Genomic DNA, 16572 nt, shown 5'->3' with positions numbered 1-16572 from the left:
ATTTTGTCCCTGCACAGCCTCGCTACATCCTTATAGTCCTCCCTAGTAGCCTGCCCACTTTTCCAAAGATTATAAACCCTCATTTCCAAAGATTATAAACCATTCTACACTCAATAATGATTGACTAAAACCTAATTCATGATGGAAAAGAGGCCATAACCACAGTTTTGCTCTTCTCCAGGCAGTTCTCTAGCTATTGTATTAACTCTGTCTTTTACATGGTCTGGTTCAAAAAATTTCTAATTGTATGGTGATTTTGCTGTGGAATACTGGTTAAAGAGTTTTTATCAACACATCTGGATTTCTGTGGTCAGGAGGTGGAAGTCAGCAGTTCATTTACTTCAAGATAAATTTAGCCTAGAAAGGTGGTCTTCCCATAACTGACATTTTTTTTTTAGATGTGTTTTTTTTTTTTTTGGCTAAGGGGGACATCACTAATTTACTAGGTGGATTGATACATTAAGTTATTTATTTAATAGGAGGACAGTGAAAGACAGAGAGAGATGTCTATCTCAGGTAAATTGGCAGATCTTAGAACTCCCTCTCTCTTCTGTTGAGTACAGAGGTAATTATTTTAGGTGGACCAACTATCCTCACTGGGCTCATTGCCTGTAATTTCAGTAAGCACCTAATTTAAGCTTAGTACATTCCATCCATGATAAGCAAACTGCCTTTTTAAGTTTCCATTGATTTTAACTGAGAGTCAAGATGAGCTATTTACAATACTTGTTCATGTAGTGGTACACTGCATAGGATATATTATCTTGTTTGCAAATTCTTCAATTTTCCTTTTTTATATATTGTGAATTTTTCCTGCTGAGAAAAGTAATTTCTCAGTATATATTGTATCCCAAGAAATATTTATTGTATAATTCTATGCTTGCATTATATTTTATTCCAATTTCCAATCTGTAAGATGACATACTAAAACTTCAATAATAACAACCAGTTCATTGTTCTAGCTATCTTTTCCAAACACCATAAAAAAATAATCATTTTTTTTTGCCTTCTGAAGGATAATTTCTGGCGCTTCCTTCTCTCTTTTGCTTGTGTTTATAATCTTCAGCCCATTTGCCGTTCCAGGATGCAGTCTGAAAAACTGTGTTATATAATAAATATTTGTGGTCCAAATTCTAATTTCAGACTAATTTCAGAGAAAAATTTTCAACATACCTTACAGAGTTCCATGTGCTGGAGAGTTCATGACAAGACCCAAATTTAATGAGAATATGTTTCTTGTATACTGTAGAACTGCTTTATTATAGGAACAATATTTTTAAACTGCTATTTTCTAAGAGCATGGTGTTATAGCTCTTTATGTTCAGAAGTTTAATAGCCACCTAAAATGTACTCTGAACTAAAAACTTTTTTTTTTTTTTTTTTTTTTTTTTTTTTCATATTATCATGGTGCTCTTGTTACTGTTTCCTTAAATAGTGTGTAAAATCTACAAATGTAATCAGTTATATTGCTTGGGCCTGAGATTTTGAACAAAATATTTTTAAATGTAAAAATCCAACATAACAAGAAAGCTTAATATTATCAATATTAAGATAGTAGGCCAGAATTAATTTTCAACATTTTCATAAGAAATTTATCTTTTATAATGAAATATACTTCTTGGCCTTTCTCACTATATAAAGAAATATTAAAAAATTCACTGTGGTACTGACACACTGACATCTGAAATAGTGTATATATAGTCTGTGCAAAACAGCTGCAAGAAAGGAAAGGATTCTTTCACATGATATGGATTTCTCCCTGTGAAGTGTTATGCATTCATTCTCATTAGCATTATGTAGCTCATATAATTTCATTGATTCTCATTTCCTCTTATATCTTTATTTATTATAGATACAACAGAAAAAATATATATTTGCAGTAAATAAATACTTTATTTATGAGGGTTCATATGACTGTTTGTCTATCGTTAAAAGTGAAGCAAACACTACATTTAATAATCCTTATTCTAGTACTAGCTATGAAAGAATACTGTGTGAAATTAATTTTGTTAAGCTATCAGGAGCTATTTTCCTTTCATAGGTGTAAAAGATCTAGTTCAAAATTTTCTGTCATGTTAACATATTACATTTCAAGCAGTCAGTTATTTTTGTAGTATACTGTAGTGCTCCCTGAATCTGATAAGTCACAATAAAAAATAAAATTCCTTCCATATATATTTTCCCAACACTTTTCCCTCTATTTTTTCATGCTTTTAAATGATATTTTTAATTAATTAATAATAGACATTGATATCAAGTTACCAATAAAATATATCAAATAACAACACTTATTGTAGATTAAAGATGTGCATTCCATTGAAAGGCTTTTGCATTATTTTGCACCTGTACATTACACAGCATGCAAATTAAATTAAATGATGTTGATTTAAATATTGGGATTGTTCTGACAGCATCCTGTAACAATGTAAACAGAGACTTTTTAACTTTGTTTAAATATCAGTATTTCAGAAGAGTTTCTCATTGTGTAACATGATAAATGCTTGTGACTTATTTAGAGCCTTTATAGTTTTAATTAATTGTTCCAGTCCTGAAAACATTTACACATTTGTGCAACTTTAAGTATTCTGATATAGTTCAGGAAAAATTCTAGTGTTGAAGCTTACTGACTTGTCTTCTTAGGCTTATATCATGTTATGTCAAAAATTCACATAATAAACTCCATTAATATTTTATACTGAAAGAAACTGTAAGACATCCAATGGATTGTTTGTAAAGTATCACACATTGCTAATACATCACTAAATTGTCTTTCAAAGTCAATGAAAAGCATACATTTTAGAGACGATGGTTTCAAAACAAAAAGGAGAATGAAGAATGATTCTCAGACATAGTGTTTATCAATGAGCAGTTCGTCAAACCAAGTCACTGAAACAGATGTAACAGAATCCTCTAATGCTGCATATTATAGGAGTGGAAAAGTTTAAGAAATCCATTTAAATAGGTCCTGTCAAATGTTACACTACTTAAAATGTTAATAATGCCTTTCTTATATATATATAAAAAATCAAAATGTCACTTATAATACACTTAAATATTTTCAAATATTAAATTAGTTTGCATTTATGATTATGTTTATGTCTGCCATAAACCATCTGGGATAAGTAGGAATAATGTCAAATCAGATAAATTGCCCAAATCTATCATATTGCAATATATAAATAAAATTCTAGTTTTGAAACTAAAGAATATTTTTAAAATGCAATAGTCAAATAAATACATATGATTACGCAAAAGTAATCATATGTTTATAAAGAAAACACCTGTCTTGTGAAGCAAAAGGTACTTATATGGAGAATTCAGTCAATTTTAAATGAAGAAAACACCATTTGCATGTAACCATTATGGATTTAATAGAACATGGCAAGCACGTACATGCATCTTAAAGTTTTAATAAAGTTAATCTAGAACTAGGTTAAGTCTAATTGCAGTGAAAGATTTGAGTAGAATACTGTTAAGTTCAGTATAAGTTTCACATCACAGGTTTTAAATTTATAGAGGACATGACTGTAGGATAATGGATAAAAACAGGTAGGTTAGGGTGATAAGAAAAAAAGAAAAATCACTTAGATGACACTGAACACTAAACATGGCATTCTATACAGCTGTTGACACTCAGTGTTTCATGCCTTTACCAATTAGGCAATTAGGGAGGACGTCTTTCTAGTTTCAATGGAAAAGGGTTATCAAAAGGTAACGGAAACCTTGAAATCTATTTACTTTTTAATTTTTTTAACTGAGCAGAAAGATTTTTGAATATGTCATTCTTCAATAAGGACCTTACCAAGTTTTGTTAAGTGATCTCTGGCACAACGTGTTTTCTTTGGAAACTATATAGACTATATATATAGTCTCTCTCTATATATAATCTATACATAATATATATATAGTCTATATGTGGAAATGTAGACTTGCAAAAAAAAAAATCTAATTCCAAGAAACTTTAATGTAAATGAAAAAACTAAATCATTAAACAAATCCTATCAAATATAGCATTTACTTGTGCAATACCTTTGAGAAGTTGTAAAAGGATTTGATAAGTAATAGGATTTGATAAGTAATGTTTGATAAATAAGTAAATAAGTTTGATAAGTAATAGGATTTGATAAGTAATGAGCCAAGTTTAAATGACATAAAGTATAAGATACTGATTGCTGTGCAGTATTAATTACTACAATATTTCTAATCACACTTAGTAAACAATAAGTGAAAGGCCAATTGCAATGGTCACTGTTTAATTTATGTAATCTGTAAAGTTTTCCACAGATGAAAAATAGGCTTCATTAACCCAATCCTTGGAAACAGATAACTTCATATTGATCATCAAGAATATATATTCTCTTTTCATGTAAAGGATGGGATGGATATCTTTTTTTTTTTTTTTTTTTCTTTCTTGCTAAAGAACATAGAACATAAACATAGCATATGCTGTGCATATTATTTGAACAGATAAAATATTATTTGAACAGAAATCTACAATCACTATAGAATATAGCTGGAGATTGCTATACTTCCACTTCATCTTATCAGACCTGCTTTTGGTTGTACACCATCATCTGATGAAAGGAATGACATGTTCATTCAACCAACATTGTTTACTCTTTCCTTCCCATGTGGATTTCAGCACCAGTTCTTGCCATTCCACCAGCTCAGCACCTTCATGTTTTGTTCGCTAGTTCTGCTATGGCTCCATGTCAGCATTCCCAGATAAAAACAAATCAAAACAAGAGCAACAGCAACAACAAACCAACACATTCTCAACTATTTATCTGACTTCTGTTTTTGTATAATATTAAATAACTGTCAGCCTGCACACAACCTGTAGAAAACTGTCAATGACTGTCAAGTGCTGCTTGTCTTAACTTGTCAAAAATGTCTGTTATCCCTACTTTACACTTGGACCTTTGCAGTGCAATTATCACACACTTGGCCTTCACACATTAATTTCCCCTTTAATTTTTAGCATAACAATTTCATCTATAATTTCTGCAATTATTTCCAAGCTATTCGGTGTTCTGGATGTTTATTTCAGGTTTAGCTATTTCATAACACATTGTCATTTTCAGACCTAGTCCACAGAAATCTTTCTGCAAACAAATCAATTTTCCTTCCCTCATTCAAAGCCCCTGGATTTATATCTCTTCCTTTGTCCTATATTTTAAACAATGTTCCATGATGAGACAGTGTCTTCTTTGATTTATTAGAAATAACAGAATGAAAACCATAAACTAAGAAGATAGTAATGTAGAAGAATAAAGTCAAGGGTTTTTGTGGTAATCTTGAAATAATGGAACAGAGGACTTGCCCAACACATATTGGAAATTAAGAAAATAAAGATTGATGGCTTCTGTATTTTAACTGAAAATAAAATGTGTTTGTCTAAGATGAAGATATTGGTGCACACTAATCTGCTTGGTACATTTACTACACTCTAGGTACTTTGAATTACCTTGTGTGAAACTCTAGTGTAATGTATTATAGCTCTCAGTTAGTGTAAGAGATAATATTACAGCCTAATTTGACCTACTATTTTTATGAAATAAAAAGTTACATGAGTTTCATCAACCAAAAATCCTGAAACTTTGGAGATGGTTTCTAATCTCACCTCAGAATATACAGACAACAAAAGCCAACCTCAAACAGATATGGCACATCTTTACCAGCATATTAAAGCATACCTCGATCAGCCTTGAATTGCAAGAGTACAGACGTTAATAAAATAGTTATAATTGTTAATTTTATGTATTTCTGACAATATGTATAGATGATGTTCTCAAAAGAGCAACTTTGCTGAATAGACTTTTTTTCCCATTTATTCTACCTAGAGAACAATGTGAACTGAATATTTCTTTAAATCCCAAAGCCAGTTTATGTTACATTATGTTAAAGTTGCATTGCGATGAAATGTGATTTTATTTCTTGCCTCATAGGAATAATATACCACATGAGAGAAATGGAAGAAGGCAAATGATCTTAAACAACATTCCCAGATGATGTTGGGAACTATTGACTAGCAAAGTTTTGATTACAGGCAAACTATGGAAGGCATAATTGGAAAAAGATTAAAAGATGTGTGAGTAAAGATATACTAGTAAAACCTCGACATAATTTTTCAAAGAGGTGTCATGTCTTGGACTCCTGTTAAGTATTTGAGGAAACAACAAGAACATAGGTAGGGATAATAGCAAATTTGATTTCAAAAAGCTTTTGGTAGAATCCCATTACAAATTTTTACAGAAAAAAGTTAGCATGGAATAGGAGGGAAGATCGTCTTATGGATTTATAGCAGACTAAAGAGGAAACAGAGACAGAATTCATTAGCAGTTTTTAAAATGAAAAGAGGTTTCCCAAGCTCTACTGTTTATCTTATTTGCTTATCACTCATAAAAAATAAAATAAAATAAAATAAAATAAAATGTAAAAAGTGATAAAGTTTTACCAAATTAACCAAATTAAGTGAGACAGGCAATTCTTAAGAAGTCTATAAAAACCTGCAGAAGAATTTCAAAATTCTTTCAGGTGGAAAATAGTCCATATAAGTATGTAACTTAGTTATGAAAAAGAGTGATGCAATGTCAAATACCTGTTGTACTTTTAGAAGATTTGGAATGTAAAAACACAGTACGGTTCTATACGATTAGGTAAGTTTTGGTAAGAATTCATGCATTTGATTTGACATACAAAGAAGGTAACTGATAACAAAACTGCTGTCATTGACTGACCTTAATTTAAAATGGGTCTGTTTAATTTGAAGGATCCAAATATAATAATCAGAGTTGCATTTTATTCTCTTAATGAAAAGGTAATCTAAATACACATAGATGATATGTGATTTACCGCTACTGTTACGGTAGACAATTCTGAAAATCCCAACCCATATTTATCTTTACTATTCTTGTTAGTGAAGATTTTTTCCTTTTCCCCTAAATTAATCCTGTTATATATATTTTATAAACTCATACTTGAAGAACTAAATATGAACATTTTAAATAGAAAGTATAGCTTCCTATTATACTTTCATAAAATAATCAGAAGCTACTCTTAGTAACAGGCGTTTAAACACTTTTCAACCTCAAGTATCAAATTTCTGACATATCGCAGTGCACCAATTTATGTTTTGCCACATTCTTGCATGTCTTGACAGCTTACAGGACACACCTTCTAACAAGATTAAATCTAATTTTAAATAGCTATTTTATTAATATAAATTCTTTGGACTTGCAGTATGATTGAAATTAACTGAGTGTTTAACTATACTGTAAATGAATGAAAACACAAGCTCTCAATTATAAGCATATCAAATAACTGGGACTGTTTTCCTTTTTGCTAACTGTTAGGGGCCAAAAACCTTTAGTAGCTGCAAATAACCTGATCTTGAAATTTACAAGTGTTAAGTAAAACAAAGTGCTGCTTTATTCTTTGATTTCTTATCTGTGGGCTTCCTTGTGCCGTACCTGAACATGGCTCTGGGTCTGAACATGGTAATTTGATTCCCTGCTACATCCCATGAGGTTACCTTAGATTCTAGCTATTTAGGAGCTCATAGTTGTTTTTCTTACTGTGGCATATTCATTCCAGAGGAAATGTTATATTTATTCATACTTTTATTAATAAATTTATGATGGTTGTGTTTTATTTTTCCTTCAGAATTACAGCTGTACCACAGAAGACAAACAAAAGTTATAAGAAAAAAACTGGAATTGAGTACTATATACTTAGGTATAAACTTAGATTAAATATATAACCATCCAAACCTTTTCTCAACATCTGCCCAAGCCCCGAGGTCGCTCACAGGCCCTACTCTCCCCACCCAGCACTCCTGGGGCTCCACCCACCCTGCCTAGGACCAAAGACCCCATGTCACCCCAGGGCTGTCAGCCGTGCCCCAGCAAGGCCCCTGCAGGGCCAGTCTCTGGCCATAGGTCCCACTGAGCTAGGCCCACTCATGGGCCCATTTCCCAGCTTGGCCTTGGCCTGTCCCTGTCACCAGAGAGGTGCTAAGGGCTGGGGCTGCCCCAGTGCCCCCCAGTGCTACTCTGCTCCTAGCTGGGGTAGTAGGACAGGCCCTGGCTGCCAGGCCATGCCCTGCTACCCCCATGGGGTGCCCCCACCAGTACCAGACCACACGGCACCATGACAACATGGCAGCAGCATTATTTCTTCCTTTAGTGAAGAGATTCAGATTTTGGTAATAAAAATGACAGTTCAGAAGGGATGATAAACCTGGCAACAGACTAGAGGTAGGTATATTTGTGCTGTGGGGAATTGGAATAAAGTCAGAAGAGCAGCAGATTTCCTTTCAAACCAGTTAATATGTGCACAAAGTAAATTAAATTAATATTGAACTGCATCATTCTTAAAAGTGTCTCCATGATATTTTTACTTATTTCCTAGTTAGTAAACACCTGCAGCTGAATCACAGTATGTTGTCCCATAACTCCAGCATCTAAAACATGTGCTACCAATAAAACATCTGTAGTTGCATTCAATAAGGGCCACCCCTTCATGCCAGTATAAGATGAATGGAGAAGTTTATGATGAAAGGTTTGCGGTCTGGCAGAGAAGGAAGAATTCTGGATTAGCCTCTGAGTGCAAGATGTTTTTGTAGCAACTTATTGTGATTAAAATTACAGTTGATATATTTTCCATGGCTAATCTTCTACTTGGTGCAAGGGGTATTCAGTAATAAGCTAATTGAAGGACTGACAGGTAGATTGCACAACTAGCTCTTTGATCCTGTACCTTTTCTGGTGAATTTGATTCAACACATTACTATACTAAATGGGGAGATAATAATGGCATGAGACTGGTCAAATGCAGGGTAATCAGGTTTGCTCAGACACCGCAGTTAGTGCAAATGATGATGAGTAAGTTGCTACTTATTGCATTGCTCTGGATGCAAAATATTCTGCTTGCAAATCATGTACAGTGTGTTGTAAATGCATGCAAAACCTATCTAGTTCAAAATCAATGGACCCACACAGCTATGTGCCAAAGATATGCACATTTTATCACAGTTTACGTTCAATGCCCAAATTAACATCCTGTTGCTTAAACATATCCTTTGCCAAGTATGTAAGGAGGCATCTTTGGTATCAGTGTTGTTGTGCTGGAGTGTTAGATGAGTGCAATTCTTTCATATTTTTGGGGAGGAGAAATCACAAGGATGACATCTAAAGGTAGTGGGACACCAAAACTGAGTTTTACTTCCTTTCATCACTACTGGTTGTTTTTTCTTTCTCAATGCCCCCCACCCCAACCTATGACAGTTTAGCCTCACAAAATTGTGCAGAAAAACACTTCTGTGGATATTTTCATCATGGAAAAACAAGATACTGTGTAAACACTCCATGCTAACTGAAAACTAAGCTTATGTCAGGCTTCATGAAGCACACAAGGCTCTGATTTTTTATCATTAAAGACTCATTATCTCTTTTAACTTCTATTGAAATCATTCATCCATAGCCATAGCTACCACTTAAACAATAGAAGCTACTAGATCCGTAAATCAGTAATAATACATTTTTGCCAGTTTAAAAAGCCTTTAAGAAATGGATTGAATTTCACAACGTAGGGTCACAAAAAACTCATATACCAGGAAAATATGGAAGGTTATTTCTTAATAACTTAAAAAAAGAACAGGTGAGAGAGAGAGATGCAATGCTTCCTTAGTACTACCTTTCAATCTGGGCTTTAAATTTGACTGTGGGTTAAACTTTATTTCCAGAGAACAGGAATGTAAACATTTTTAGTGCTAAATCCTGAAGAGAAAATTCTTGAATGGAACATAATGAAGAAATCTCAATATAGTGCCTTAACCATTTTCTACTGAATTAACATATAGTCTTCAGGCAGCAAAACTCTCCTTTGAATTCAGCAGTGGATTATACAAACAGTAATTTCTACATTGGCAAGTTTTGTTTACATTTTCATTATATCTCTACTGTATTGTCTGATGTCTTGATACAGTTTTTAAGCTCATAGCCACTTTAATCTGCTCCTGCACTCAGCATATTTGAGTGAGCTTGTTGGCATAAGGGAATTTTGAAGGTTATATTGCAGTACATTAATCAACGGAAAATGAAATGCACTTGAGACATGATCAGCCAGTTTTAATTCATTGCAGAAAGTTATAGATACCAAAATGCATTTAATGTAATCTGATCTCTTTATTCAAACTTGAATTTATGAGCAATTCAGCAGGAGTAGAATGACAACTTTGTTTTAAAAATAGTGGCCTATATTGAATGCCATTTTAATGTATCTCTGACATATTTACATTTATCAAGTAGAGAAAAGTAGAATCTTTGAACATAAATTTCTGTTTTCACAGAAAAAACAGGGGAATAAGATTCTTTCATTTCCTGCAATATGAAATGTCATTATGATGCAGATCAGGCTGATGATAAACGTTAAATAAATCCTCTGCATTTGGAGGCCTGTAAACAGGTTAGGATCCTGGTAGGTTGTTACTGTTGTTTTTTTAAGAAAGAAATAAATAACATCAGCATTCACTGTTCTATAAAAGGCTACTTTGTGCCTGCACAGCAAAACTGTACTTTGATCCTGTCTGGCTGAATTCTTAGCTCAGCATATTAACAAACAAGGGTCTACAACTTGTTCTCTTCCTTAGAAAGGGAAAAACACAGGGGAATGTAAAAGTTTTGATGACATATCTGGGGAAAATGTGTTAATACAAATCATTTTAGCAATTATTCTCCCAGTTATTTACCATTGAAAATTTTATTTACCATTGAAAATTTATTCTCCCATTTATTTACCATTGAAAATTTTATTTCATATTTTGTTTTACTGTATTTCAAAATATACAATTTCACCTAAACTAGTTGATCTAGTGTTTTCAAACTGAAGTATTTTCTGTAAAGATTTTTATTTTGGTTTGATATGAAAATCAATATCAAAAGATCAGAATTCCAAGAGGAAAGAAACTTCCATTTGCAACCATCTCTTCACTTCAATGAGTAACTCAGAAGTTAAGTGAGTTTCTCAAGGTCACAAAGGAAGTTATGTTTATACCCAGGAAAAAAAAGCTGAATGGTCTGATACTCATGTCAGTGTTTTATTGACTAGATATTTTCTTTTCATCTTTCTAACTATGCAATCTAAAGTGTCCTGAAATAGTGAGACATTTGGTACCTGTGAGTGAGATTAATTAAAAGCTCAAGTGCTTAACAATCTTTAGTATGCTAGACTACTATAGATGTGAGTTGGTTTATAAACAGAAGTCTTAACTGTCCTATTTAAAGTTCATTTAAGTATCCTCTCTAAAGAGAGTTTGCTAGCTTTTTAAAATTTTTATGTTGATTCTTCTATTCATAATTATGTGGTTATATAAACTGAAACTACTGTTTATTTACACATTAGATGCTGATTTGAGTTATATATCTGTATTTTGGCCTTTCCAGAGGGTGAGGGAAGAGTAACACAGTAGGGTTCTGCTGTGTCTCTAAGTGGCTCAAACTACAAAGAACAAAGGTATAGCTGAAATGAAAGTTTCTCTGTTGATCTGGAGAAACCAAAACAGGGCTCTCAAGAAACAAATTAATCTAATGATAGCATGATTAAGTAAGCTCAGGGTTATGCAGACACATTTTCTTTAAAAAATAAAATATGCTCAGAAACACTTCCATGTTAGGAACATAAATCAATGAATAGTATGATTCATTACTGCTTTAAGAAAGCAGGAGGAGCTTATCAAATAAGAAATTAGAAAACAAATGAAAAAACCTTAGAGAAGGAGAAGTAATTGGTTCTTTTGTTTGTTTGTTTTCCAAATCTAGCAGGTGTATTATTACTATTTTCCAATTGTTTTGTAAATTGAATTATCTTTTCCACCTACTATATATTTGCCAGTGTTCTCAAGCAACTTTGGTTAGGTAGCTGAAAGCCTACAGCTTAATGTCACTCGAGAGAAAGACATCACTTACAGCTCTTATCTAAAGATATTAATGGATTATCACCATTCCACCCACAACCCTCCAAGTATGTGTATTTGCTGTCACCCAGCTGAATGCTATATGCCGCAGATGTCCTTCTCAACCCCTCTCTCTTTGGTCCGTGTTACTTTATGCCGTATGTATTTTTTTTAATTATTATTATTTATTTTTTTAAGTATTGAGGCAGCATTTTCTTTGTCCGTGTGTTCAATTAGGCGTATGCACCTGGATCTCACACAGCTTCAATTGAGAGTACCAATGAAATTCACTGTTCTGCCCAGGAGTATATAAAGAATATAAATAATATAGCCTGTTCTCTGATTTGCATCTCATGAGAACTGTGGTTGAAATTTTCCCAGACTGAGGAATGCAGGACATCTTTTTTATGTGTGTTTTGCCTGGTCTCTGAACTCAAGCAGAAGATGTTCATCCACTTAAAGCAATTGCTGAAGATAGTTTAGGGTAATCTGCTTGATTTTATACTAAAATACATTAGTGTTCTTACATGATGAGTAATAACTAGTTTAAAAGATATTATTTGACCTGTATATCAGGTCATTAGAAACATGATTCCTATTGAGCTAAATATAGCAAAGCTTTTCTCTTGAAATATGATACAATACGATTTCCTTTTTTTCTGCTTTACCTTCACTGTCTTTTACATTGTTTGTAGAAATAAAAAGGACACTCAATAAACTTAAAATACATGGTGACAAAGTTGCCTCTTCAGTATATTTGAATCATTTTGATCTGCCAAGCAAGTCAATGATGAACATCATGTGGCCATTCTGTAGGTGCTCTAAAACTATGCCCAACTTTAGTCCTTACTAAAGCTATTAGTTAAAATGTCTTAGATTTGAATTTCTGGTTAGTTTGCTGTTTCCTGTTCTAAGAAGAAAAACAAGAGAAGGTAAAAATCTGTTTAATTGATTAGGTAGGCCCCTGGTCTGCTGAAGGGTAAGATAATGGAGGTGCAGTGGGAAATATCCCTTTTGCTCTGCCTGGATGCTTTTGTTTGAGGAAGTGCAGCAGACGTGGTATCTGTGTCTCTTTGCCATGTCAGGTTTAGCCCTTGTATAATGTAGACAGAGCCAACAGTGACAGCAATTTCATTATTTCCTGATTCCCCAAAGTACTGTATTATGGCCAGATTTTATGAGATGGAACAATGCATTCAAATATTACTGCAAGCCACTGGGAGATGATGAAGTGTGAGGGCTGGTTGGCTGGCTTGTTTATTATTTCACACTTCCCCAGTTTGGGCTAGGGAGTTTAGAAACTCTGTGAGGTCCCCATCCCCAAAATATTTTGGTCTAACTCTTCACAGGAAAATGCAGAAGCAACAGGATGGTGATGATCTGAAAATAAGATTATTGACTTGGTGGACTTGGTGATAGCTTCAAGAGTCACAGCAAAAAAAAATAAAAATAAAAATAAAAAATAGTTTCTCAATAACAATGAATCCATTTAATTTTTTCTGTACCATAAATATAGATGAAAAATAAAGATTTTTCATTTTTGTTTTGCTATAAAATGGCTATTTGAGCTTATTCCATGTGTTATTTTTCCCCAGTAGGAGAAAACAAAACAGTTGTTTTTGTTTTAGACTTTGACGATGTATTTGAAAGAGAAGTTATAATTTAGGTTTACCTTGCATAAGTTTTATATAATTTAAGTATATATCTAGATATCTGAAAATTCAAAAATAGGTTTCAAAATCCTGCCTGGTAGTATGAATCTGCAGAATTGTGATCACATTATAAAGACAAATCAAACTAAATTTTAAGTTACACATTGTGTAGTTCCAGACTGCTCAGGACATACTCAACCTGAACCTTACTACTAATTGTTAGCATAATTTTAGAGTAGTATAGAATGTCCCTATCAGTACAATAATAATGTTTTTGTTAGTTTTTTTTGATACACTGGAGTGATTCATTGTGTTAGTAAACACAGAGACATCACATTTAATCATAGAATCACAGAATTGTTGGGGTTGGAAGGACCCTTAAGGACCATCCAGTTCCACCCCCCTGTCATGTGCAGGACACCTCCCACCAAACCAGGCTCCCCAAAGCCCTGGCCTTGAACACTCCCAATGATGGGGCACCCAAAGTTTCTCTGGGCAGCCTGTTCCAGTGCCTCACCACCTTCTGAGTGAAAAATTTCTTCCTTATTTCTAATCTAAATCTGCCCTCTTTTAGTTTAAAGCCATTACTCCTTTTGCTATCACTACACGCCCTCACAAGGAGTCCCTCCCCAGCTTTCCTGTAGGCACTGGAAGACCATTATAAGGCCACCCTGGAGCCTTCTCATCTCCAGACTGGACAGCCCCAGCTCTCTCAGCCTGTTTTCACAGGAGAGGTGCTCCAGCCCTCTGATCATCCTTGTGGCCCTCCTCTGGACTATCTCCAGCAGGTCCTTGTCCTTCTTCAGTTGCGGGCTCCAGAGTTGAATGCAGTACTCTGGGGGGGGGGGGGGGGGCTCTAGAAAAAAATCTTTAATTACATTTTTCCAGTTTGAACTTACTTGAATTTGTATCTTCTGAAAAGTATATTTATTTTTCATCTCAAGGTAAGTCTACAAAATCAGATGTCTCTCTTGAATAACTGCATATCATACTGTCCCAACTATCAGTGAACACAGAAATAGCTTATATTTACTCTAAAGTACTCTTGCAAATATTTTCCTATTTTGGAAAAAGGCTAACAACTGTTCTAAAAATGAAAGATTGTGTTGACTTTTAAACATTTTGTGACGTGTACCCTAGTATTTTTATTAACATTAGCAGGGACTTATTACTGGAAAGGATTATTGAAACACATTCCATATTATTAAGACAATCTTGGATATGTATCTCATGTATTTACTTGTACATATAACTTGTTCAGAAGATTTATTTTGTATATGCCTGATACTGAGAGATGTTAAGCATCTGTAGTTAACATTGAATTCAACAAACAAAGTCTGCACTGCACATAGCACAAAGTAATACAGAGGTGATGCTGATGACTGTTTTAAACCCTGGTCAGCTTATCTGTAGTGCAGCTAAAGCTCTAGAGCTTTTCTTTCTACCAAGACATTTTATTTTTCACTTTCTTGCAATAAAACTAGTGTTAAAAGAATAAGCAACAAAATCTTTTTTATATGTCAAACAATAGAGGACAACTTAATTTATGTGAAAAGACTAAAATGCTCTTGGGACATAGTAACGTAGACCTATATTAATGTAGACAATGATTACATGAGTTTGTGAAATAATTTATCTGTTTTAGTCAGGAGATAGCAGATGGTGAAGACTGAGATCAAACAGGTTTTGGTCTGCAGAGAATAGAGCAGCTGCAAATGCATGAACTGGCATTGACACTGGTTGTGAAAACCGACATCACTCTTCTGCCAAATTGCTGAGACGCCCTTCAAAACTGGAGAGGCAGTTGCAGAGAATCAAAGATAAGTCAGGTCATGGCAGACATGGTTTGAGGAACTGTTAAGATTTAGAAGGTGCTATTTCCTACTCTGGAGAAGGGAAAAAGTAGAGCTGATGCAGCTGTCACTCACTGAGTTACAGTCACTTATTCTGTGCACATATCTTCCCTGGTCATCAGCAGAACCCTATGAGTTCTGGAGGTGCCTTAGAGCAATTCCCAACCAATTATTTCTCAAAAAAAAGTGCCTGTAGTATGGGAAATTTTCTGAGGTCAAAACAAAATGGACTGGCTTTGGACTAAAAGTAAGGAAAAATGAGTATCTGATGAAATGCACTGAGTTTAATGACGATGTTTCTCGGAAAAGAAATTCAAACTTCCATGTAGTTCACTAATGTTCACTAGTGTTTGCTAACATTAGCAGGAGTAAATTTGCTGGACATTTACCATATCAAGGTGACAAATGCAATACTGTTAAAATGACATTATAGTGTTTACTCAAATATTGTGTTAAAATCAATCAAACACCTTTCTGACAGTGTAGTTTGCCTTCATTTTATTTAGCATTTTTGGCATTCTGTGTAAGGATCTAATTTTCTATAATAGATAGACTGTATCACATCACAACAGTTGTTAGAGCATAGGTATCTAACCTTTGCACTCAGTGGAACAATGTTCCCTCTAGGCCTTCAAAGCCACTGCATTTAAAGCATTGAAGTATCTGTATATTGATCAGAATATACCGTAATCAATATTGCACTCTGTTCATACATAGTCTGCAAGTACTTTTCAACAATGCCATTTTCTCATTGTTTTTTCTTATGGATTTTTGCCTGGTTAAATTCTTTTTTATTTTATTTATTTATTTATTTATTTTTTCTATTGAGAGCTTTAGTCCTCTAAACTTTTTTTTTTTTTTTTTTTTTTTTTTTTTCCCCTCTTATGGTCTTCCAACATTTTAGTGGAAAGCTAAGTGATAATGTTATCAATTAACAATACTCATTTTTACTGAATAGCTTCATTTATTTCAATTGAGAATACTCATAAATTGCAGCTTTCCACAGATGTTTTGTCTCTGCTCCTACATTCACTGTCTTGCATAGAGAATAATGGAACAGTTGAAGAAAAATAAGCCCATAACTTGCTCCCAGGACAATATCTTATGCAATATT

This window comes from Oxyura jamaicensis, chromosome 5 (assembly GCF_011077185.1).
Source record: "Oxyura jamaicensis isolate SHBP4307 breed ruddy duck chromosome 5, BPBGC_Ojam_1.0, whole genome shotgun sequence".
In the NCBI taxonomy this organism is placed as follows: domain Eukaryota; kingdom Metazoa; phylum Chordata; class Aves; order Anseriformes; family Anatidae; genus Oxyura; species Oxyura jamaicensis.
The sequence above is the reverse complement of the archived record's forward strand: the minus strand, read 5'-3'. Positions refer to the sequence as shown.